Source organism: Apteryx mantelli, chromosome 8, assembly GCF_036417845.1.
Source record: "Apteryx mantelli isolate bAptMan1 chromosome 8, bAptMan1.hap1, whole genome shotgun sequence".
NCBI classification, from domain to species: domain Eukaryota; kingdom Metazoa; phylum Chordata; class Aves; order Apterygiformes; family Apterygidae; genus Apteryx; species Apteryx mantelli.
In genome coordinates, this window is record NC_089985.1 from 27,941,605 (window position 1) to 27,965,761 (window position 24,157).

The window sequence follows — 24,157 nt, forward strand, 5'->3', positions numbered from 1 at the left end:
TGCATAGATAACTTACAAGGAGATTAAAAGACATATATTTTAATTTGTTTACTACTGTAGAAGTAACTGCACAGGTATGCACTTACATTGTAGTAACGTCCAAGTTTGAGATAGCCTTAATGAAACTACTTTACATTTACAAAGTTTGAGATAGTTCGTCTGTTAATGAAAGCATGCCAAGCTACTTACCTGGAGTAACAGATTATTTATGGACAGTAGCTTTGGAAATACCTAATATCTAAAAATCTAGTATTTAAGGTTATGAACTCTGCAATAGGTTAGGCCATAGCAAACCAAACCATCCCTGTTTTAGAAAAACTAGGAAAACAAACACAACTCCTTTGATTTAGCCCAATAATAGTCAGTCTCACCTTGGACGAATCCAGACTACGTTTCTCACATTTTCAAATGCCTGTCTGTCAGTGCCTCTCACACTTTCAAATGTACAGTCTGCTTGTTTGTATGAAGCTTTCAGCGTGTGATTTGCACCAGATTTATGTTTAAAGCCTCACCTCTCCATTCATGTGTCAAATCCTAAATTAAGTCTCTTGGTTACTTCATGGTAACTTGTTCATGTAGCCATATTGTACATTAGCTAATAGAGTTTCTCTCTCATCAGATGCCTCAGCTGGACTTTTTATTCCTACTGACTCCACAAACTGTTTCTTTGAACTCTGTGCATGAATCCCCAACCCAGTTTGTCCGGTCTCTCTTCTGTGCAGTGAGATGTCCAGGCTCCACAGACATTTTATCCTGTGTTGAGGAAATGTTGGATAGGTGCCCAGATCGTCTTTTTGTTTGTGAATATAAACAGAGTTTAGAGGCAGTGTGATAGGAATGACAAAGCGGATTGTAATGGCAGAAAATCCACTAGAGAAAGTGAACTATGTAACTTGTGACTGATGAGGTGAGAATATTTCATCAGTTACAAATTCATGGTTGAAAGTTTTAGTGTTGACAGGGTTTTATCATAATATAAATTGAATATAATGGATTTACTCTGGATTTACACCAGAGTGTGTGAGAATGGAATTCGGCTCAGTATTTTTGGTTATACATCATAGACAGGTTACTTCTAAAAATTAATTTAAATGCTGCATTGGGTTCCATTTTCCAACTCCAGTCTCCCAGATGTAGCTTGTCTCAGTAAAGTCACAGTTCCTTATACTGAACTAAACATTTTACTGCCGCCCAGCACTGAGCTATCACAGACTAGGTATGCACAAAACGGCTGGCATTTCCGTTCTGCAGTGTCCTTAAAGCCTTGCTGCCATTCTCATACGTTATTCCTTGACAAAGGCTGTAAAGAGTAATTTCATAAATTTCATTAATTATATAAACAATGATAGCAATATTGGTAGAATAGCAGACAACATTTTGAAAGCCTTGAGCCTTCCCTTCACAAGTTGCTTTATTAGCTTGCGCCAGAAGACAAACATTAGGCCATGCCACACAACATTGTTTCTTTTCTTTTCATTGACTATATAATTACTAAAAACCTGTGAATCTGTTTAATAATATGTCAGTTATTTAAAAACAGCTGAGATATTTATGCAAGTCAAATACAAGGAAGGGGTCATTAGGCGGCCCAATAACGTTAGTAAAAGTGTGATGAATAGAGCTATGGAAGTATAGTGCATTGGTTTTCTATGCCTGAAAGTAATACTCGTTTTGTTTTCAGATTTGGTGAAGTTGTTAAAGGGCAAGCACAATGTGATTTCTAAGTAAGACATTACTTTTGTTTTCTTTGTGTATTTAATCTGGTAGAAAAGTAGCATTAGACCAAATGTACATGATTGATATTTTTTATTTGGAAAACCATAAGAAGAAACTTTTAATGAGAAATATAAATGAATTTTTAAAGAATTAGTGTTGCAAACAGGCTGACTGATGCACTCACTTTTTTTCCTGTAAGATGGTTGGCTTTTGTAGTCCAGCCAATGTAAGGCAGTTTAAATCTTGCAGTACATTTCATAATTTTAACAGCCCCGCATCCTGGAGTCATGTGAGACTCAGTTTTCATTTACCAAAATGATGTACATTTCTAACCCTTATAATACTATGGAAAAGCCTTGCAAAAATATAATTAAAGTTTCAGAAACTAGAGGACAAAGCCCCAGTTCTTAATATAAACTGTACTATTCATTATAATTTACGTCTAACATGAGATGTTAAAAAACATGGGTATCAGTTTGATTGGGCTTGTTACAATTAAATCTTCTGATGTCCAGTGAACTGGTCAGTGAGTATTTTAAATCAGATATGAATTTTCCATTTATTTTAAGAAACTAAATTAAATATTATATCATTAGAAATGAGAGGTGTGGTCAACATGATAGTTAGGGAAATTGATTTTACCAACACTTAAAGATTTTGTCTTCACAAGGCAAAAACGGTATGGGTTAAACCTCAAGAAAGGAAGAGTAAGTTAACCCAAACAGGAATCTTGAAAGTGACAGCATAACTAGAAAAATGAATAAAATTGAACCAATAAAATCTTTCAGGTAAATGTTATAAACACTTAATTAAAGGGGAAAATGGAACTGAGTTCACTTGCTTCATTTGTGAAGCTGCTTTTATAGCCCATATTATTTTTCCCAAATATTTGCTTCTAGTTTGCAGTCTCTGCTGATAAACATGGCATGCTTGTGCTCCGTGTGCATCTTTGGTTCTATATGTATTGTGAAACAGTTGGCACATCTGATTCTGGCAACTGAATGGCATGCTACATAGCATTAATACCGCTTTTCCCTTATCCAATCTACCACATAGTCCATGGGTTTTAGAGGGAAAATAATTCTGAAAAATATTGGCAAGCTTGTACTGTCCTATAGCTAAACTACCTGGCAAAAAGAACCTCATATACCAGCTTTCCTCCTATAATCTCCATTTATTTGTTTCTTATATGTCTGCTTCTAGTTCAAATAACTGTACAGCCTTATAAAATGGAAGTAAATGTCATATCTAAATGCATTGTTAGTACGTTAAACCCTCATTTTAGAAGGGGTCCTTAAGCACACATCTAACTTTGAGAGCATTTTCCTGTATATGCCAGCTTTGATTTAACCTTGAAAAGACTATGCACGTGTTAAATAAACAGAGCTTGCCACAATTAGTGACTTGAAATGCGTGCAGTTTGTTACCCTAAAAGCAGATGGCAATGACAATAGCAACAAGAGAGACTGAATTCCCCTTTGTTTTTAATGAACAGAGAGGCGAGGCAAGCCTTCCGAGGAGCCTGAACAAAACCGAGCGACTATTGCTGCCCTGAAGATGCAGCACTGGGCTCGACTGCCGCAGCAGAGATGGAGGAGGCGGCAGTGGGTGGCTGGCAAGGAGAGGCAGGCAAGGCGCTCCCACCTCTGCAGTGCTCCCTCTCCGGGGCTCTGCCAAAAATACGCTATTGTGACCCTGGCTGTGGAGAGGGGCCAGTACCCCTCCGGAACAGCTACCACTGCACACCCTGACCCTCTTCACAGTAGCAGAAGTACTTGTTTTAAATAACATTGAAGCAAATATGTAGCTCTGGCAAAAGAGAAATGTTTGCTGAAATTCAAAGTTTTCATTTTGCAATTATTTTTATTTCAGGTTTTTCATATTTTGTACATGCATAACCCCAATAAAAACTTAAAATATATTTTATTTTTCAAATAAAAATATTTTCAGAATTTCTGTTTGTAGAAAAATTTGTAGAACTCAATCTAAACACTTGTTTTTAAGGGTCCAAGTTATACTGTCTCAAATTCTTTCGTAAAATGGAACTTCTGTGTTTACACATTGCACTACAAAGAGTGTAACTATCCCCAAAATGTGGATGGCTTGTTATACTGATCTCTTAGAAGACTTGAGTTCTGGTCTTACGATAATATATGTGGATGAAACGGATTTTCCAAGCTTTGGGCTCAATATGAGCTGATTAACTACTGGTGTTGCACACTCTTCAAACATTAAACTCTTATAGTTTAAATGCATTTGAAACTGATGACCACAAATGATCTGCATTTTTCTGAACTGGAAACTTCAAAATTATGTGATCACATGAGAGAAATTTAACAGGGTTTCTGTAATCCACAAGTCTCATTGCCTTCTAATGATCTTGTTTAATCACTTGTTTAAGCTTTTCATAATCTACCTCCCTTAATGAAAGTGTGTACTACGTTTGAAATTGAAGAGAAATTAGAAGTAGGAACAGGAAATAATTGCTAGTTACCCTGCTGCAAACACCCATTACATTCATTTTGCTAGCAACACAATCTTAGTTATTTATCTTTAGAGTAACAATCATTAATATTTGTAAATCTATCTTTAACCTTATGAGTCTGAGGTAACTGAATAAATAAGCAAGCTCTGAGGAGATGTACTATCTATTCTGTGTCTATATTTAGTGAGTTCAGTTGGAAGCTGTGGGAGAAGAACTATCTAGCATCTAAGCTAACTCCAGCCAAGTCAATGGGAATTTTTCCATTGATTCCCAAGAACTTTGGACTGAGTCCCTAAATTCTTATGACTCAGGAGGAGAGCAAAATAGTATGAAGTGGTTTCCACAAATATTGCTTTAACAGAACTTCAAGACTTCTTTTTTAAATTCTGCTTTGGTGAGGAAAGCGAGAAGAACAAGTAGCATCTGCACGGAGTGCAAGTTGGCAAGAATTCCAGTCTGCCACTTTCCAAATTGTTTTAGAAATGTTTGGCACGTCTCTGTCACAAATTACAGCTGATTATAATTTCACAGTATGTGCAAGCAGATGGAGGAGATGAATTGGGGAAAAGTTTCACCCCAGACAAATTAATTATTAGTAAGTATTTTCAGAGCAGAAGTTAAATATTAAAACTGTGGCTTGAAATAAAGAATTATGGGATGTCCACATAAATCTATAGCTTTGAATCAAACATTTTATGAACAATTTGACACCTGGATGAATAATCTGTTATTTTTAGAGATGAAAATATAATTCATATTAAAAAGGAGATTGTGCTTCAGGAATTCTTAATGACCAGTCAGTTTTCTCAAGTGATCTACTTAATCAACAGGTTCATGAGCAGCTACAAACAGAAAACATTCTTAGTAGGGAGGCCGATGGAGATGCTCTGTACATATTTCTCCACCTGTGGGAAATTACCCATATTTGATAGAAAGCTTCAAGAACACTTGTGGTTTTTAGTCAGTCAGCACTATTTATGGTAAGAGTTAAATCAGAAAACTAGCTTCACTATCAGTCTTTTTATTTTGTAATTCATGTTTCAGGCAATAAACTATTACCTGTTGCATGTCTATGTCTTCAAAAGTCAAGCTGAAGAGGTAGAGGAGGAGAAAGGACTGGCTGATCAGAAAGGACCATTGCAACAACGCAAGCAGTAGAGAACAGGGAAACATGCTAAATGCTGCCGTATCACAAAATGGGTGGATGAATGGGTGGATGACGTCTTCCTCTCTCTTCCCCATTCTGGAACCTGGGATTCTGTAGCTGAAGCAGGTGCTCATAAAAATGTTTTCCTGCAGGGCTGTTGAAGGGGTCTTTCTACAGCCCTAATGTCCAGTTGCACCAAACAGGTAAGCATAGTGCAATCTTATGCAGACCTACATGTAATTCCACAGTTAGTGAAGTAATTTCTGTATATATGTTATTAGAAAAATTGCTGGTTTTGGCATGAAAGATTTGATGCAACTAAAATACAGCATTCAACTGATAGTTTTGAGATGAACAGTAGAGACTTAGGTTCTTAAGAATCCAAGTAATATGTCTTCTTCATACAAGGAAAATGTTTGATTTGAACAGAAGAGAAATGAAATGACAATTCTGTGAATGAGCAAAAATGAACTTATTTTGCTATAATTATTGTTGTCATTTCTTTATTTTTTAAAGAGGAAGTTAAAAGTTTACAAAGGAAGAAATAGCTGCAATTACTATGTGGTGGCTAAAACTGATTTAATAATATTTAAATAGTTGTGGAATGTACTTGAAATGAAGAGGAATATGTGAGAAAGATTGTCTGTCTGCATTTGAATATAAAATCTTGAATGTAATAGGAAAAAAGACAGTGTTGTGCATATATTTATCATTACTCTAGTTCAAGATTTTTCTTATGATAAAATGGCTTTAAGTATTTTTGCTAATTGAATTTTATTTTTCCAAGGGCTTGTGACAATCTGAACTATTTTACAAAGGAAAATGCTTCTTTGATATGCTTTCAATTTTCCCTGGAAAACCTTTAAATCAGCGGATGGTGCTTATGTGGCATCGTATTTGTAGCGAGTCAAACACAGTGCATAATCAATGACTCTTTCTGTTCTCTGAATAGAAGCTTTACTTGATCTTTAAGATTATGTCAAAGACTCATCATGTTAAACATTTTTAAATTTTTATAGTGTGCTATAGGTTGATAGGGAGATGGATATGTGTTGAAATAACCCCCAGTAATTCAACCCAACATGTTTTTACAAAGAAGAATCTTTTTTACTATTCCAGATATTTGAACATTGCAATAAGGCTAAGAGATATCAGCAGCCTCTAGAAAGGAACAGTTTTCTAAATCAGTTTGGCCACTGCTGCTTTCTAATGCACAGAAAAATATTACTATTTCATAGCATTTATCCATTTAGATAATACTAAATTTAGCTGTTTTGGTCTTCATCTTGCAGAGTTAGATCTGTGTAAAATAGGTGAATAATCAGCCGGTGGTGCCTTTATATGTTTGATGTTATATATGTGTCTTATTCTTTGTAAAAATCAAGCTTAGACTATATTAATTGTTTTTGCAGTATTGAATATGATGGGATCCTATTTTTGGTTCAGGGTTACCACTTTAATATACATCTAGTAATTTTTTCTGTCCTTTGAGTGACAGTGTTCAGTGGTAATAACAAAGAATTGTTATAGGTACTGAGGAAAAATGTAGCTGGATATGCACAAGGGAGTCATTCAGTTTGGTTTAATAAGGTAGTGTTTGCCTTCTCTCCCATTTTTCTAACAGCATGGTTTGAGTAAGCTTGTTTTACTTTGCATTGCAACTGCTAGAAGTACACACATAGTCAGTTGCTATGAATAAGATGATGAATGGTATCTTACAAATGGTGATTGATTAAAACATATTTGCTGTGTTATTTGTACTCATCTAACCATACTCTAAAATTCAATTTTATGGAAGTCTGTAAATATGAAGCATAACTTTAGTCAGGAGAAATTAAGCATGCTTCAGACCTGCAGCTAAGTTTATGCAAAGTTCAGTTTCTTTTTAATCCTGCAGAATTTAGACCATTTTGGAGGGTAATGTTAGTCCAGACAACTGCAGAGAAAATGACAGGCTAAAATCCTGCTGCCACCATCGTCAGTGGAAAGTCTTCTATGGATTTCAGCTGGGCCATTTTCACCCAAAATTCAATTAATATGAGGTCTCAGAGCTTTGAAAAGTACAGCTGAGCTATCTGTGTGTTTTGAGTTTAGTAAATGGCCATAATGAAGAAATAATTTGCTCAATTATTTCAGATTTGTACTCAGTTTCAAGTTATTAAATGTCATAGTGAATATGATTAATGTGCTACCATGTATAAATTCTGGCATATGGATTAAGACTACTGATACTGTTTACACTGGACATGTTCTATCCTTCTTGGTGTTTTATTATGCTATATACTTTTAGTCAGATCTGCAAACACATTAGTAAGTGTGACACAAAATAAACAACACCATGACCCACCACACTGGATAACTAATCATATAATAAAGCAATCTTTTGAACCAATGCTGCCTTTTCCCCCTGTTGTGTACATTTCTTTCAAGACAGTGGTTCTTTCAGGAGATATTGTTTAACCATGCATTAAACTTCCCATACGTTATCATAATAAAATCAACATAAAATGAGATGCAAGCAATCCATAAGAATAGCTTATAAGGATTTACTTTGTGGTACTTAGTCCACATTTCTTTATATTGTTATTCAGAGAATATATTGCTGAGATATCAGCAATGCACACATGCAAAACATGCACTTGTGTGTTCATATATATCATGCACAGGTGTCTAGTTATCTGTTTATGTGCTTATTCATTCTTTATTATTTCTCAATAATTGTCCAGCAAATATAAAAACATTAATGGTGCAATATATAAGTAACTCTAAATTAAGTTATTCAATTAATAGGACTACTGCATACTAGTTTTTGCCTACATTATCTTATGTTGAGACCAACTTTAATTAACACCTCATAAAACAAACCAGCCTCTTACAATGAATGAATTTATTATACACAAAGGCTACATGTTTAAGAGGTCTCCACTGTATGTTAATTAGATCTGAACTATGAGCTAGATCTGCTAAATACTACAGATTTCATATGTAGTGGAAATAAAGATGCAAATCACATAACAATAAATTCAAATCTTTGTTACAAACACCCTGGAGAGAACTTTAACAAATCATAACTGTCAAAGGGATGGATGATGAAAGTTTTTTGTCATGCAAAAGAATACAAATCACTCTGCTGTTGCAAGCATTGCTCCTTTATTTTCTTGGTTGTAGGCACATCATCAACTTTAATGATAAAAGCCTTCCACAAAAATAATTCTTAAGCCTCAGGAACAAACACCTCTTTGGCACCCTGAGAGAATGTTCCACAAACATCATCAATCTCCTTCTGAGTATGATTTATAACCTTTCCCTTTGGCCGGCTCAAGCTGTCCGTGTGCATGCCCCAGCAGCGTCACGTTGGGATTCTCCTCCACTTTGTCCTCCAAGCACACACCAGTAGGTTGGCATGCTTGTGGCCAGCTTTCCAAAAACATGGTTGGAAAATAGGAGAAGGAAGGTTGACTAGAATCCTATCCAAGCGGACACATCAGAAATGTACTGGTCAAATGAGAGAAAAAGGGAAGGGATATGTATCTAGATTCAAACTAATGGGCCAAGTTCTCATACAGATTTACTGCATGAAGCCAGGAGGGATGTTTACGAAGAAGATGCTTGTCCCTTCCTGACTGTGTGGCTCCTCTAATTTATTTAATTGCCTGTATCTACTAAAGGGCTGTCCATGCACCAAGAGAGCCAAAGCAGAGCATAGTTTAGTGAGATTCTTCTCCATGTGTGACATGACTTTTATGCCAGGTGCTGTATAAGGTTTGTGCGAAAGGGTGATTAAGGCAGCTGCACACCAGCTGAGACTCCCCTCAAGGAGATTCAAGTGTTCTCTAGCCCCTTTGCTTCACTAAGCTGCATGAGAGGGACTTGGTATGTCCCTTCTTTGTGCCAGCCCTACAAGTCAGTTTACGTTCATTTAAAGGAATGCAAATAATAGGAAAATCTGAGTCATTATATGCATTGAGGAGAGACAGCAGAAGGAAGGTTGTTGTAAGGCAGTGGGATAAAATAACAGCTTAAACTGGTGAAATTTAGCATCTGGGAATACAGCTTCCTCTTCATGACTCAGCGAACTGAAGTTCACTTACAGACTGAAGGTGTCTGATAAATGAACTCTTTTTGGATGCTTTCCTTGAATTTCAGGAATAGAATCTGTGAACCAGAGCTGAAGACATTTAGCATTCTTTAGAAACTTTCATTCCATGCACTCACTAAAGCAGATATACATACATTATTAATTGTTGCCTAACTTAAGTCATGATCAAGGACAGAAAAACTATACCCCTATCAGGAAAACATATAAACATTATGGTTAGTTGTAAACACAGGCAGATCTTCAAGATGTCTACATTGAGTGAAACTGTAAATACTTCTGAACCTGATGATATTTATAAGAAAAACCAAGTAAAGAACCTAGAAAAATAAATCTAAAAATGCATTCATAAAATCTCTGGGACATTTTTATAATGGCTTGAAAATTTAGTGGATTAAATTTATTGAATAGAATTTTCCAGAGTGCTTCATTGATTCAGGGCTAGACTATACGAGAAAATCTTTAGACCATCTCTCTTTAGACGCCTAGACTTGAAGCTCCCTTTATAGTTAGTTTTTGGCAGCTCTGAAGTGTCCTTTGAAGCCTTAGCTCCTAACTTAGCCATCTAGGCTAGAGACTTAAATATAAACAGTGCTCACTCTCATCATTAAGAGCTACTATCTGACACTAAACCTGTAACTATATTTGGGAGGCAGCACGGAGCTGGACTACCCCAACAAAAGCCGTAGGAATTATGTCTCCGAAGAAAGCAATCTCTCACAAAGTTGTCTGGTGCAAAGAGAGATGGATAATGCCAGGCCACCTTTTACTATGGCTAATCTGCACTGTACACCGTGCAAATAGAAACACTCGACTGTTCAGCAGTTGGCTGGCTAAACATCATCTGGAGTTAAGCACCTTATTCTACTTCTTTGTGAATTGTAATCCTTACCCTTACCACTTTTATCCGTGTAGTGGGGATAACATTTCCCTAACTCACAGCACTCCTGTAGAGCAGGATGTATTAACTTGTGCTATCTCTAGTAGCTGTATGAAGATGAAACACTCTCGAAATACTAAGTATGAAACTGCTACACAAGTGAACACTCCAGTCTACAGCTGATGATTTAGTTTGAAGCATTCAGTCATGAAGCCAGGTAGTGACTGCATTTTTAATAAGGCTGGCAGAAAGTTTTCCATCCAAACAGTGTTTCAGTGAACTGAATTGTATATTTTGAGAGTATCTGCTTTACAGAGAAAGTTTTGACTTTGTCCCCAGATTTAAAATATTAAAACTTAAAGTATTAAAACTTTTAAGGTTTTTATGACAAATACATTCTTTTGTCACACGGAAAACCAAATATTTTCGTCATCTCTCATTTTTAATTATAATGGATAATTCTGTTTTATAGTGTTATACAAAGTAATTCCACTTAGTATAGTATAGTACTATTATCTTGCATTTCTGAAAACTTCAGATGACTTTTTGAACACTGAAATGCAGTCTCTGTGCATTAAAATTGCTATTACAACTATTATAGGAAATTTGTCATTATTCTATGTTCAACAGTTAAATTTATATTTATTCTGGAGTGATTAGTTATGGCCCAAGTTAGCAATCAGTCTTTTTTTTTTTTAATAGCTGAAACTTTGCCATCACTATTCTTCCAATGAATGGAATTATTTTGTGCAGAGTGAGAGCACTGTATAGTTTCAGGAAAAAAGACTTAATAATCAATTTTCATATGGAATACTTAAAATAGCCATCTAACCTCATCATGAAGGAGTAAGAGCACCATAAAATACCATTCCACTTTACCTGGAGCCCATGACATCCGTTGTGGGAAACAGGGAAGTGAAAGCATGACTAGTGATTTAAGTAGAAGCAGAATTTAATCTATTGAAAATGAGAGCTGTGATGGCCTCATGGCTTTTGGAAAGCTCTTGCCTTTTCAAGGTATCAGTTACCAAACCAGTACCCCTCACGATTTTTAGTGTAAAGCTGAATCAAATAAATTCTTTCTGTTCAGTTGCTTAATTTTGTTATCATATATATTTTAAAAGCATAGAAATATAATTCTGAAGGCTTTGATATGTATAGTATGCCAAACATTTGATACATTTATTAATTTTATGAGGCATAATAATCTATAATGATACAGGAAACCGAAAATTTTCAATATAACTGTGGAGCCAAAGAAATTTCTACTTGTGACAGCATCCTTTAAGAGCCGGTTTTGGCAATAATTGAGTTTCTGTGCTTTTCTTTTAATTTCACTACCTGATGATACCTGAGAGCAGTAGACTTTATTTCAGAATCCCATTAGGTACCATTATAAGATCCAATTTCCTAGTTTTTTTTTTTTAAATCTGATTGTCAGTCAATGTGTTACAGTAAGCCTCGCTTTCTTTTGACTCTCATGGCTATACACTGTGGGAAAAAACAAAAGAACTATGCTTCATCATCCTGTCAAGGAGGTTTCTTAACAAATTGCCTTTACCCTCAAAAGAAAACACAAAGAGACTTTTTGTAGCTTTAACAATTCTCATAGTTCATATCTTCTTTTCTTGGCTATTCAAGGGAACAAAAATACAATCTTCTAGACATCAGAGATAATGAAATCAATATCTTTAAAGTCTTATGAAGTCTAGATAGTTAATAAAAGCAAGAACCTTTCTTTAATCGTTATTTAAACTCTATATAGGCTTCTATATTACTGTGTTTTCAAAACATGTTACTTCTTTGTGGATCATTTATTTCCAAAAAATGCATAATAGTAAATTACAATACAAAATAGTAAATCCTTTCTTTCTTTGTATGCTTCCTCATGAAAAACTTGGTCCTCTCAGGTTTAAGTCTTAGTCTATTTTCGCAGACTATAGAGATGAAATTCACTCTGGTGTAGAGCAGCACCATAAAGCAGTGCTCAGGTTTTATTTAATCTTTCTTTTTAGAGGGTTGAAAGGTCTAACTTTCTACATAAGAATGAGTTGATATAATTTCTGTTGAAGTGCTTAGAAGACACAGTACTGAAATCAGAGATCTGGGGTTAGCCCTGAAGGCCAGGACTCGGCTGGAGGAGTGCCAGCGCCCCAGGGAGCTGGAGCCCTGCTTGCTCCCCAGCCCCACTGTGGTCCCCACAGCCCTCCTCTTGCCCAGCTGGCCTCAATCGCTCTGCTCATCCAAAACACACCCGGGGCTGGGGAACTGCTGCAGAGCTTTCTGGGCTGCAGCATGCCTGGGAGCTCCTCCCAGCCTGTGTCCTGTCTTCTCCATGCCTGCACAGCTCTGCAGTGTTTAGGGTCTGCCATGTCTGCTAGGGATGCAAGGACTTTGCTTTTGGGTATACAGCTTTTGGAAGCTTAGTATCTTCAGGTTAGGTCTAACATTTATATTGAGGTCTTATAAGGCAGTTGAAGAATGACTGTGTGGTCCTTCCATATCATAAATTAAACTAAGCAGCAATTTGACTGGGATGTTTTACTAGTAACAGGTGGATGTACTTAAGATAGAATGTAAAATTTTCAAAATACTTGAAAAAAAAAACCTCCAACAATTTCAGCTGTGTTTCTGGTACATACTGAAAGTATAGTATTCAATACTGTTTATTTCTTCCAGGTAAGAATAATGTAGTTTACTTCAGGGATCCAAAACCACACCCATTCAAATAAAGTTAGTCTTATTTCTAACATATCACTAAACAATTACATAAAGTCTACCTACGTAAATATACATACATAATTTCTTCAAAATTGTTCAGCCTTTGATGAGATTCTATTGTAAACAGATACGCACCTTATACACAGGGAAAATTGTTTGTTGTATTACTTATGAAATTACAGTATCAACTGTCTTGGCCCAAAGCCAGACATAATACAGTGGTGTACTTCTTGCCATTGCTATACTGCTCTGTTTAAGTGTCTCAAAGGTAGCTTTGAACAATGAAGAGCTTGCAGGGAAAAGCCTGAAGACAAGAGACCTGAGATGTTACTTTTCAAAGATGCCCTTAACTGCTTTGTAGACACAATGCATTGATAGAAGGAAGTTGTTACTAAACTTTAAGCATGGAAGGATCAGTGAATAAACCCATTGTTAATTTTAAAGGCAATTTCAAATGCCTGTACAGTTAAGCCATTTAATTTCTATTGGTTTAAGTTAAATCATTTTTCATTAATGTAAGCTAATTTGGAAGCTAATCTAATAAAGTAGCATGAAACATGAGGAGCAATGCGTTGAAATGAAGGAAGTTCAGTTGCTTGCAGCTCATTAAGGTTCTTGAAGTTTAGAAGACTAATTACTGACTAAAAATGTTTTTGTTTACCTCTACCTTTTAAGAGTTCCTGTTTTATCCCACAGTTTAAGACTCACAGGCCAGATCATCAGTAGGCATAAGTTGGCAGAGCTCCAATAAAGTCAATGGGCCAGTTTATACCTGTTGAGAATTTTGCTTCTTAAAAAAAAAAAAAAAACAAAGAAAGAAAAAAAAAGATGGAAGTTGATATAAGCCTCTTTTTCAAAGAAACATTTTAGTGAAAATATCAGCAAATTATAGTGCCTCATTTTGTGCTCACTGCAGTCTGGGGAACATTTCCCTTTGATTTCAATGAGAGAAATTTTAGATTCTAAAATCCATGCTATAAGAACAGGAGAGTTGACTAATCATTTAATCTGGTTTTCTGTAAAGCTGTGACTGCAGGACTTCTCTTAATTAATTTATGTCTGCAACAGAACCCAAATTTTATAAAATGATCTACCAGTCCTAACTTGAAAATTATTAATGCGGGAGATTACATCACTGCCATCAGTAAGCTAATTACTCTTACTAATACAGATGCATAAAAACATCTAAAATTATTTGGCTTCAACTTTCAGTTACTTTACCAGCTACACTGAGCTGTTCTTTTTTTTTTTTGAGCCAATTTTTTGTTCTCCACGTAGGTCCTTCTGATTATCATAAGATTAATCTCATTCTCCTAAATAAATAGAAGGTTCTCCCTGAATCTTTTGTTGAAAGACAAGTTTAAATCCTTTTATGATTCATATTGTTCTTCTCTGAACACTCTCCATTTGATCAAGCCCTTTTGGAGATGTGGAGCTAAGAAATGAGCACAGTTTCCAGAAATGACCATGTGAGCGTCTCAAAAAGTGGCACTCCTATTGTTTATTCACTTAAGGGTGACAGTGGCCATATGGCCAGGGCATCAGACCATAAGCTCATATTAAGCCAGTTACTGAGCATGAGTCCAAGCATTTCCAAAATCTTTACTTCCCTGAATGCTGCATTTTCACATGCAGCATTCATTTGGCCATATCAAAATGCATATTGTTTGCTTATGCTCAGCTTAGCAAGTGATCCAGGTCACTCTGCACCAGTGATACGTTCTTCTCATTACATGCCACTCCCTCAAGATCTTGCCATCTTCATTATGAATGATTTTGTTTTCTCCCCTTAAATAGCATGGGACCAAGAACTGTTCCAAAATAATGCATGTGTTATGAGAAAGCTAGTTTGGTATGAGCACTAGACATTAAAATAGAAATGCTACAGCTGTGTGCTTGTATAAATTATTGTAAACACTATAATCTTAAAATACAGTCAGATTTTGCCTGTATTGTATTATTTAAAGTATTACAAAAATCATCAAAAGCTCAACAGAATCCAAAGGAAACATATGATTTGCATTAATTTAACATTAAGTATTTTTGCTTATCTTTTTTAACACATGAGCAGGAAATACTAAAATGTTTCAACCTTCAGCAATATGAAAGTAAATGTCCTTTTCTCGCATGTGCTCGCTTTCTCCCCAGCATCCCTTAGTAACATCCTGTATGAGTTTCACCCACTTTTTCAACTGATGGAAGAGATGGATGAAGCAGGTGCCTTAGGGATAGCTTTAAACCTGATCCTGACACAGTTTCAGTTTGCTGGTTTGACCTTGCTCAGCTACTGAAGGCCTTAGGGACTACACTGAGATGGAGACTGCCTCAGTACCATTGGCTCTGTCCATCTGTCTAGATAAGTGCACAAATCTAACAGAATGATTTTGCCCTTAAACAGCCAGAAATACTGCTGCGTTAGGCAAGCTAAGAGCCTCCTCCCATGCAGGAACATTACTGAGCCAAGTGCTGGTCTTGCAGTGCACTTGGGCGAAGAGCAGTGGGCAATCTTATCCCAAGTGACATTTCAACAAGGCGTATACAGAAGTTAATCAAGCATTACCATCCTTGGGAGAGCGCGATCACAAACCCTTCCTGATCCAGGTTTTCCTTCACTACAGAATCTGCAGCACTGAACGAATGAAAATAATATTCATAATTCATGAATACAACGTGGGATCAGGAATCCAATGCTGAGTGTGAGATGAGTGTGATTTTAGGCAAAATGAGACTATTTAATTTTAAAATAATGAGTTAATCAGAACTCAAATAGGATCAGAATAGGATTCTTTAAATAGTGGATAAAGTGAAGCGCATAGAATATATATCATTATATATTTCTTTCATCATCATTAAGAAAGACAGCTGATTTTCTGCCACTCTCACCCACATATAAAAAATGCTGACTTTTTTCTTCCTCTTTATGTAAGTCAAGTACATTATGTGGCCATACTAAAATCCCACATGCACAGAGATTTCTGTGGAAAAAATGTTTTATGAGCAATGCAATAGCTGTGTCTGCAATTAAAGATTTGTCCCCATGCCTGTATTTGAGCTGCAAACAGAATAATGTAGTTTCTCTTTGTCAGAACTGGAAAAGAAACAAAGGAATTGGCTGTAGTGGAACTAAGTCATTTGGCATTGTTTTAGTTGTGGTCAACTTCAAAGGCGGCGGCTCAAAGAAGTGTTAGTTTGGAAACGCCACATTGCGTGTAGTAGGTTGCCACAGGGATTTGTGGCACTACCCCCTTTGTGAAGGCTACCTCTGTACAAGAGCTGTTTTCATGAAGAAAGGCTAATTCAGCATTGTGGACTTAGAGTTTAGGTCATAAGAGAAAGAAAAGGTCTCCTACTAAATTCAGTGGGCTGGGAAATCAGTCTTATTGTGGTTCCCATGTTATAAATGGAGTCTTAAGAAGGCCTCTAGAAACATTCATTCAATTTTTAAATTACCAAGTAGGATTACAAACTGAGTTAAAATGATATGCCAGAAAAACCTTTTATAAAAATTCAAGTCACTGAATATGAATAATTGCAGGTGCAGACATTTACACTTGAAAACTACTTCCGTATCATAGGGGTATGAGAAAATTGCTATTTTTGTAAGAGAATGGCAATTATTAAATCACTAGGAACTGTTTAAATGCATCGGCTTGTGGATGTGACCATTAGAGGCATGAACAGGTAACAGATATTTTCCTTCTCCTTCTAAAAATCTAATTACTCTGTGCTACATCAAGAGGAAATTCAGTATGCTGAGTGATTCTCTGAGGTCACTTACTATGTTTTCCATCATTTCCTGAGTAGAATTACCCTGTGAATACTTTGTAATTCAGCTGGATAGGAACTTGTTCACAAAAATTCGCACAAGTTAAAAAAGAGTTTAGAAATATTGAAAATTCCAGAAAGTTCATGAATTTGTATCCTGAAAACAAATGACGTTTTTTTAAAAATATTTTCAAGGGGGAAAAAAAAATCAATTCTTGGAAATGATAAAGCAGCGTTTTATCAAGATGTTTCATCTAGGTTTTTCTTAATATAGATTTTGGACTTGATCACTGCCATTTTTTTATTTCAATACAACAATTTTAATAAGATTCTATTGAAATATTGTTTTAACATTTCAGTAAAAAGATTGAAAAATCATAAATAGTTGGAAGTGTGAATGACTGTATGAGGAGAGCCAAAGCACTCAGGTCACAGACACTTTGGCATGAGGCACGATTTATAGCAGAGAAGAAGTGAGATTTGCCAAACTGAAGAATGCAAGCATTATGTTCTGCTTGTGCAGGACAAATGATAGGATCTGGGCCTGTAACTACACTCAGTTGCCACCCATATTTGTGTGTGAGCAAAATCTTGGACTTAGGCACTCAGACTAAATTGTTCACATAAATAAAAAAGTTGCTGCAATAAAAAGTTCCCATAGCATATTCTGAATTACTGTCTCCTTGAAAATTTGCAGTCTCCTTATTCACAGGGAGCACTGAAGCCCCTTTATCCCTCCAACATGTTAAGGGCATATTAATGTATTTTACAGATAGGGATAAAGTAATTCCAGGATAAATAAGATCCAGGATCAGTGGGTTTGCTTAGATGTACCTAACAGCTAAATTTGGTCCATTTGTTGGACATGGTAAGTTATGTGTTACCCTCTCAGGATACTCAGAAAATATCTGCATGGCTCTGGGATCTAGCTGTAGCCCTTCTGCCAGCTGGTTAATAGCAGCAAAAGGGCTGGTTTCAATATGGCTAAATTCTCTCTTGAAACATAACTTAACCAGCTTGAACTGCCACCCAGAAACATAAGGAAACTAAACATACTCTCCCTCGGTACCCTTAACAGTCAGAAGTTCTATACTCTCGAGTACTCTGAGGATACGTGAAAACAAAAAAAAAATGCTTTATTAGTGGAGAGGGAATGGTTATAAACTTGGGGAACAGAGCAACAGAATGTATGTATTGCTTTTACATGCAAATGTATATTTACAAAATATTTTCCCTCACCTTCCAATATTTTTTCCAGTAGCCTGTTTTTCCATTGCTAGCAGAAGATTCTGCAAGTATGAACAAGTTGGTACCACAGCTTGGAGCTCTAAGAAGCAGTATAAATTCACTGTGTCTTAGTAGATCTTTCACCAGGGGCAAGGCAACAGCTTGCAAGAATCCTGTAAGGAGGCATTACTACCTAAATCTGCTTGTGGTTTCTGCCCTAGAAGTACAGTAGAGCCCAGAGCTATAATGGTAGGGCTGCGTACACCTTGACTGGCTCATTACAATGCCCCCAGTGGTACTGCTGTCTCAGTTAGTTAAATGGGGTCAGAGCAGCGTCCCCTCTGCTCCACAGGGTTTCATCACTAGCTCTCTGCCCAGCATGTTTTTGGCCCCTCACAACTAGCAATTTCCCAGGCTCAGTTCAGGGGGCAGAAGGTGATGGCATGAGGCCTGAGTGCAGAGGAGGTTGCTTGGTGCTCCAGGGGGAAGGCTTAGGACTGGTCACGTCTTAGGGAATTAGGCAGTGTCTCATCTAGGGCTAAGATGTGCTTTAGGGGATTGCATGTGCAGGCAAATCCCAGCATAGGAGAGATCTCAAACAGCTGCATAGATAGGGTTAGTGTCAGTGACAGAGCCATTACAAGAGGGAGCCAAGACTTTCGGGTGATTTACAATGCTTGAGCAGAATCAGCCGGCTCTGTCCCCTCTTCTGGGCTCCCTGGGATCCACATAGATCTCCTTCCTGGGCTCTCAACATCCAAATATTTTCATGGCAATAGTAACTTCTCATATATCAATGGAGTATATAGAGGTAAGCAGCCAATGCAAATTAAGCTCTCTACAGCTTTCCCCTTTCGCTTCTGGCCATAGAGCTTGCATGTATGTGCACTCTTGGATTGCAGTTATGGTGGAACAGTTAGAGGTTTTGAACTTTGGATGTATAAATAATTGTTTCAGAGTAAATCTCTGCCAACTCCTTTACGCTCTTTGCAAACCCTGGAATTTATGAGTGGATGAATTTAGCAGCAGTGAAAGCATTACTTGATCAGCTTCACTGTCATCAGCAGATGTCACTGCAGCCATTAGTAACTAATGAATTGTTTAAGGAGATATAATGGCTAATTTGTCTGGTCAAAAAGGCATAAACACAACCTTTGAAAACTGCATTCTATTAAGTCATGAGAAAAAATTGAGTTCATTGTCCTTTAATTTTTAAATGGGATGAGTTCCAAATCAATTACAGATCTAAGACAAATTACCTGGTGAATTTGTGGCATCTTCTGAGATGCTGATGAGAAAAGGATAGCCGTTGTGTAACAGTCAGGGTGCCAATGAATCAGGTAAGAGAGCCAGAAGAGAGATTTATGTAATCTTAATATGAATAAGTTGGCTCCTGAAGGACCATTAAATAAGATATGTTTGTCTTCTTGCTAAGCTCCCAGTGGTTTTTAATAATGAACACTTACATCTAAAGACTTCTGTCTTTTTCTGTATGACTTTCAGTGGCCATAAAAAATTTCATGCCTGTGCATTGTTACTGTGTGTCTTCATTAAGGACAAAATCCCTATCTTGTTTCCACAAAAGATAAATAATAGACATAAATACAAGAGACAACTTCTTTACATGTAATAAAACTAATATCCTTTTCCTTCTGATAGAATGAATTGATCACAATATTTAATCTAGCCTGGACTGAGGACCTCTGTTCTGATTTATCCATATTCATTGTGACCCAGTAAAACAGTTGTGGTGTTTACATTTTGATTCACAAATCTAATATACTTGTGCAGGGGCCCAATCTGAATATCAGCTGGCTTAGAGTCATTGCTTGTTCATCTATCCTGTGTAAATCATTGGGTGACAGAACAGGAGAACAGGTATACGAACGAAGAGAAAAGTTAGAGAAGACCTTAAGAAGTCAGTCCACCTCACTGTCTGTATTGTGGTCTGCTATCTGGAAGAAAAAAAACCTTACTGGGACTTACCTTTCTACCAATCTTGTCAACATTAACAAATAACCATTAGAGGATGTTCAACTTTTTCATTTTCCAGGTAAAATAGTAATTAAACGCTTGCGTTCTAAAGTGGGGAGAACGACTATAATTTTGGTAATATGAGCTACTAATAGAAGAAAGAGTTCTGGAATGTGCTAAACTTGTTCAACTCCTTTAATAAAAATGTTCTCATATCAAAGATTCCTCGGGCATGAAACTGAAGCAATTAGTTCTTATTTTTCTATTAAGTCAGTCAGTCTGTACTGTCAAAAAACAACAAGGAAAAGAAAAATGATCTGGCATGCAGCAGTGAAAAAGGGTAAGGATCTAAGGGTCAGCTCATCAGATGGCATAAATCAGCCCTGTGCTACTAAAATCAATGGAGCTAGGCGAGTTTACAGCAGTGGACAATGTCATTTCTTGGTAGCACGTGTATGTCCCAGGGAAGCATTGCCCACGGACACAGCTGCAGAAGGGGGAATGTTAAGAGAGGAAAATATAGGCTCATGTGAAAAAAGGAAATAGCAGAGACTTCACTTCGCTAAACATTTGTCTCCATACATTTAAGGCTGATCAATTCACTGAGATATTTATACAAAATTCCTCTTTTTTTTTAAACTATTGCACTGTCAGAAAAGCTAAGAAATGGGATTGCTAAGCATACCATATTATAGAAAACTAAATATTCATAATGTTTTGGAGGCTGAATTTAATTCAGGTAGCCATTAGAGATTGTTATACTGATTTCAAAAATTAAATGAAAAAGAAAATGAAGATCAATTATTTGAAAGGTCATTCTTTGTGAAGGTTTGCACAGCATCCTTATTATGTTGTTTTAAATATTCCAGGCAAATTGCCATTCAGGTTCTACATGAAAATGTAATATCCTGATGTTGCAAAGCAATGGTGATCAAAGCTGAAGCTGTGTCACATGCTATAGACAATATACTGGTTCTCTGTTAATCAGAATGGAAAAAATATACTTCAGGCAGAACCTCTTTTTTTTATTATTTCAACAATGGAAATATAGAAAGAAAATATGTAGCCTCTACATATCATGTAACTTGAACTGTGCATAAAGGGGCACCAACTTGAATGGAATTTCCCTGTGGCTACCTGCAAAACTGTAATGTTAAAAGAGAGAGCAATGGGGACAGATGTCAGGTCTTACAGTACAGAAATAAGGAAAAAGACATAGAAAAAAATCTTTCTAAAAAGTGAAGAAATTCTATTGCACGAAGCACCCCTCCCCATGGGGGACTGCTAGACTGCTTTGGAAAGTTGTGATGAATTATGTGCCACTGTAGTTTGGATTGTTTCTTAAATCACGTTTTAAAAATACTTCAGTATTGAGCAATACTGTTTATGCACTAAGAACACAATTTATATTAAGAGACAACTGCTTTTTAGGGTGTAGGATTTAAAACAGAGAAGACTTTAGAAAAAGTTCACAATTTCAAGAAAGATTATCTTCCTTTGACAAATGAGAAAGGCTTACTTGGATTTACTGACTTTGGGTCATGTTCCGCTTAGCTATTGAGGCTGGGTTATATGGAGAGAAGTATGTTGGGTCTTTTTGCCCTCCTGTGCTTCCATTACCTACACAGGCAGGAGAAACCCTGCAAGGATTTATACATGCTTTTTATTTGAATATAGGGGAAATGACTTTCTTCTGTTCTTGCTTCTGGTGTAGGACTGGTGCAAGGTTGTGGATAAAGCTGGTTTCTGCTGGGGAGGAGTCCTCTGCCCCCGACCGCTGGGTGTCCCCACCACAGTTCTGCTCTGTCCTATGTCCTGGGAGTAGTCACATGAGATGTGTTTTTTCTAGAACCAAATAACTGAATCGCATTTTCCCTTGGGGAGTTTGGCTCAAGAATGTCAAGGTTTGATTTCAAGGCTTTTTAGTTTTCAAAGTGCCTAAGTCACATGAACATGTAAATGACTTAGGAGCCTTATTTTCAATTTCTCAAGATGTACTAAAAATCAGTAGGGCTTTGGTGTAAGAAAACATTTGTGAAACTGAGCTCTGTGCTCCTTAGTCTCTTTGGATTCTTTGTTTATGCACTCTCCTGTCACGGCTTCATAATATTTTTCAGTGCTGTGTTTCAAACAAACTACCAGGAAACTAAATAATTTGACAACTGCCCTAGAATCATAAAAAATGCGAACTGGAAGGGATCTCAGTAAGTCTCCTTTCCCTCTCCTAGGCAAGATCGACCATAAATGTATCAATATTGACAGATTGATTAATCTTTCTAGTCTTTTCTTAAAAATTTACAATACTGGAAACCATATGGCCCAAAACAACCTAATTTAGGTTCAGCCTTGCTATCGTAGGAACAAAGACAATCTATCTTTGTATTACTAAGAACAGATTAATTCTTACACTGTACTACAATGGAATGTGGCAGCTATATAATGTTCATTAAGATTTTCATATTGATCTCAATAGGTCTATTTAATACAACTAATATGCTAATGCTAATCTGATGAGAACATATTATAATAATTATCATCATGTCAGGTGTATTAACCTCTAACAAGTGGACATTATTCTCTTTGGTCCACCGTGGTTTTAGCAACATGCAAAACAGAAGTGATGGCAGGTAGATATTGGCACTAATCTGATGGTGTGATAACCATCTTCCTCCAGTGCCGCGGGTGGCAGTCAGTAAGGCGAGTTGTGGAGCAGATGAAGTGTTGCAGAGGCAAAGCAGCAGCATATTGCACAGGGCAACCGAGCTGGCACGCCACGCCGGACTGGGCAAACCTGCTGTGGCCACTTTTATTTGCTGAATACAGAGAATTTATTTCCACTGTAAAGAGTATTGTTGGGCTTTCCTTTTTTCTCCATCAGATAGCAGCAGACAGTCAGGAAGCCGGAGAAACACAATGCTCATTTTCAGGAATTACTGCTCATACTTACTAATCAATGTATGCAATCTGCATAGTTTCAAAAGGATCAGGTTACTATTACTCTGTCTTCTTTTTTTTTCCCCGGACAGCGCCAACAATGGGACTGCATCATTAAGAGATCTCTGTACTGTTTGTGATATTTGTCATGCGAAACAAGTTTCAGTACTCAGCAGTATTCTCCCAGGACTCTCTCTTTGGTAATAGAAATAGTTATTTAACAATTCTTTTGTCTGAGTAAAAGTGCTTCTTTAGAGCTTCACCGAGTATATTGCAGAGAAATAGTGTTTGGTGGATTAACTCTTTTTTTTTTTGATAGCAAAAAAAAAAAAAAAAAGGACCTGTACCTTATATATTTGGCTTACTAATGGTCATAGCTGTGCTAATATAGTGGAATATTAATCCTTATTTTTACAGTCAGAACGGATTTTGGAAGAGAAAGTTGCTTCTGAAGAGGGCCAAATATTAGCTGTAAATAAATAAAAAGTTGAGGAGCCTTTTAGGAAATATTTGTGTATGTAAATGTATGCGCTCATGTAGAATAGGCACGCCGGGCATGCTGTATTTATCCAGAACTTTCTTTTATGCTGTGCTGACTGAGTTCCTATTGAGAAGATTTTGCCTGTTTCTTTCTGTGTGCTCGACTAACAGAGCATATAAGGCCTCAGCAAATATACTTGAATTTCTCAATGCCAGCAGATTTTTATTAAATTTAGAAGTTTCAAAAGCTGAGGTTTATGGGGTTTTTTTGTTTGTTTGTTATTTTATTCACAGCTGACAGAGGCCCTGTTCTCCGCTTCAATTGAGAGATTGCTCTCTTAAATGACCAAACTGAAATCCAATATCTAAAATCTTTTCATTTTATTTTTAAATTCATATTTGCAAGTCTTATGTTCATCTGACAGCCCAGAGAAGTGGTTTTTAAGTCACCAGCACAAGCAAATGGGACAGTATTCCTATTACTAACAAGTTATATGCATAATGCCTGTAAGATAAGATCAGACATTTTCAGAACTAGGCTGTAGAGACTCGAAACAAATATTACTCTATTTTAGTCATGTTAACTGAATGGTTAGAAAAATTAACTATTTTATATCATAAATTGTCTTTTATGTGCAAATTCTCTATACCTTTTTCAGGAAAGTAAATCTGCTGACTTTGGGGGAGAATATTTACATAGAAGACCTGGAACTTTTTCTCTAGTATACTTAA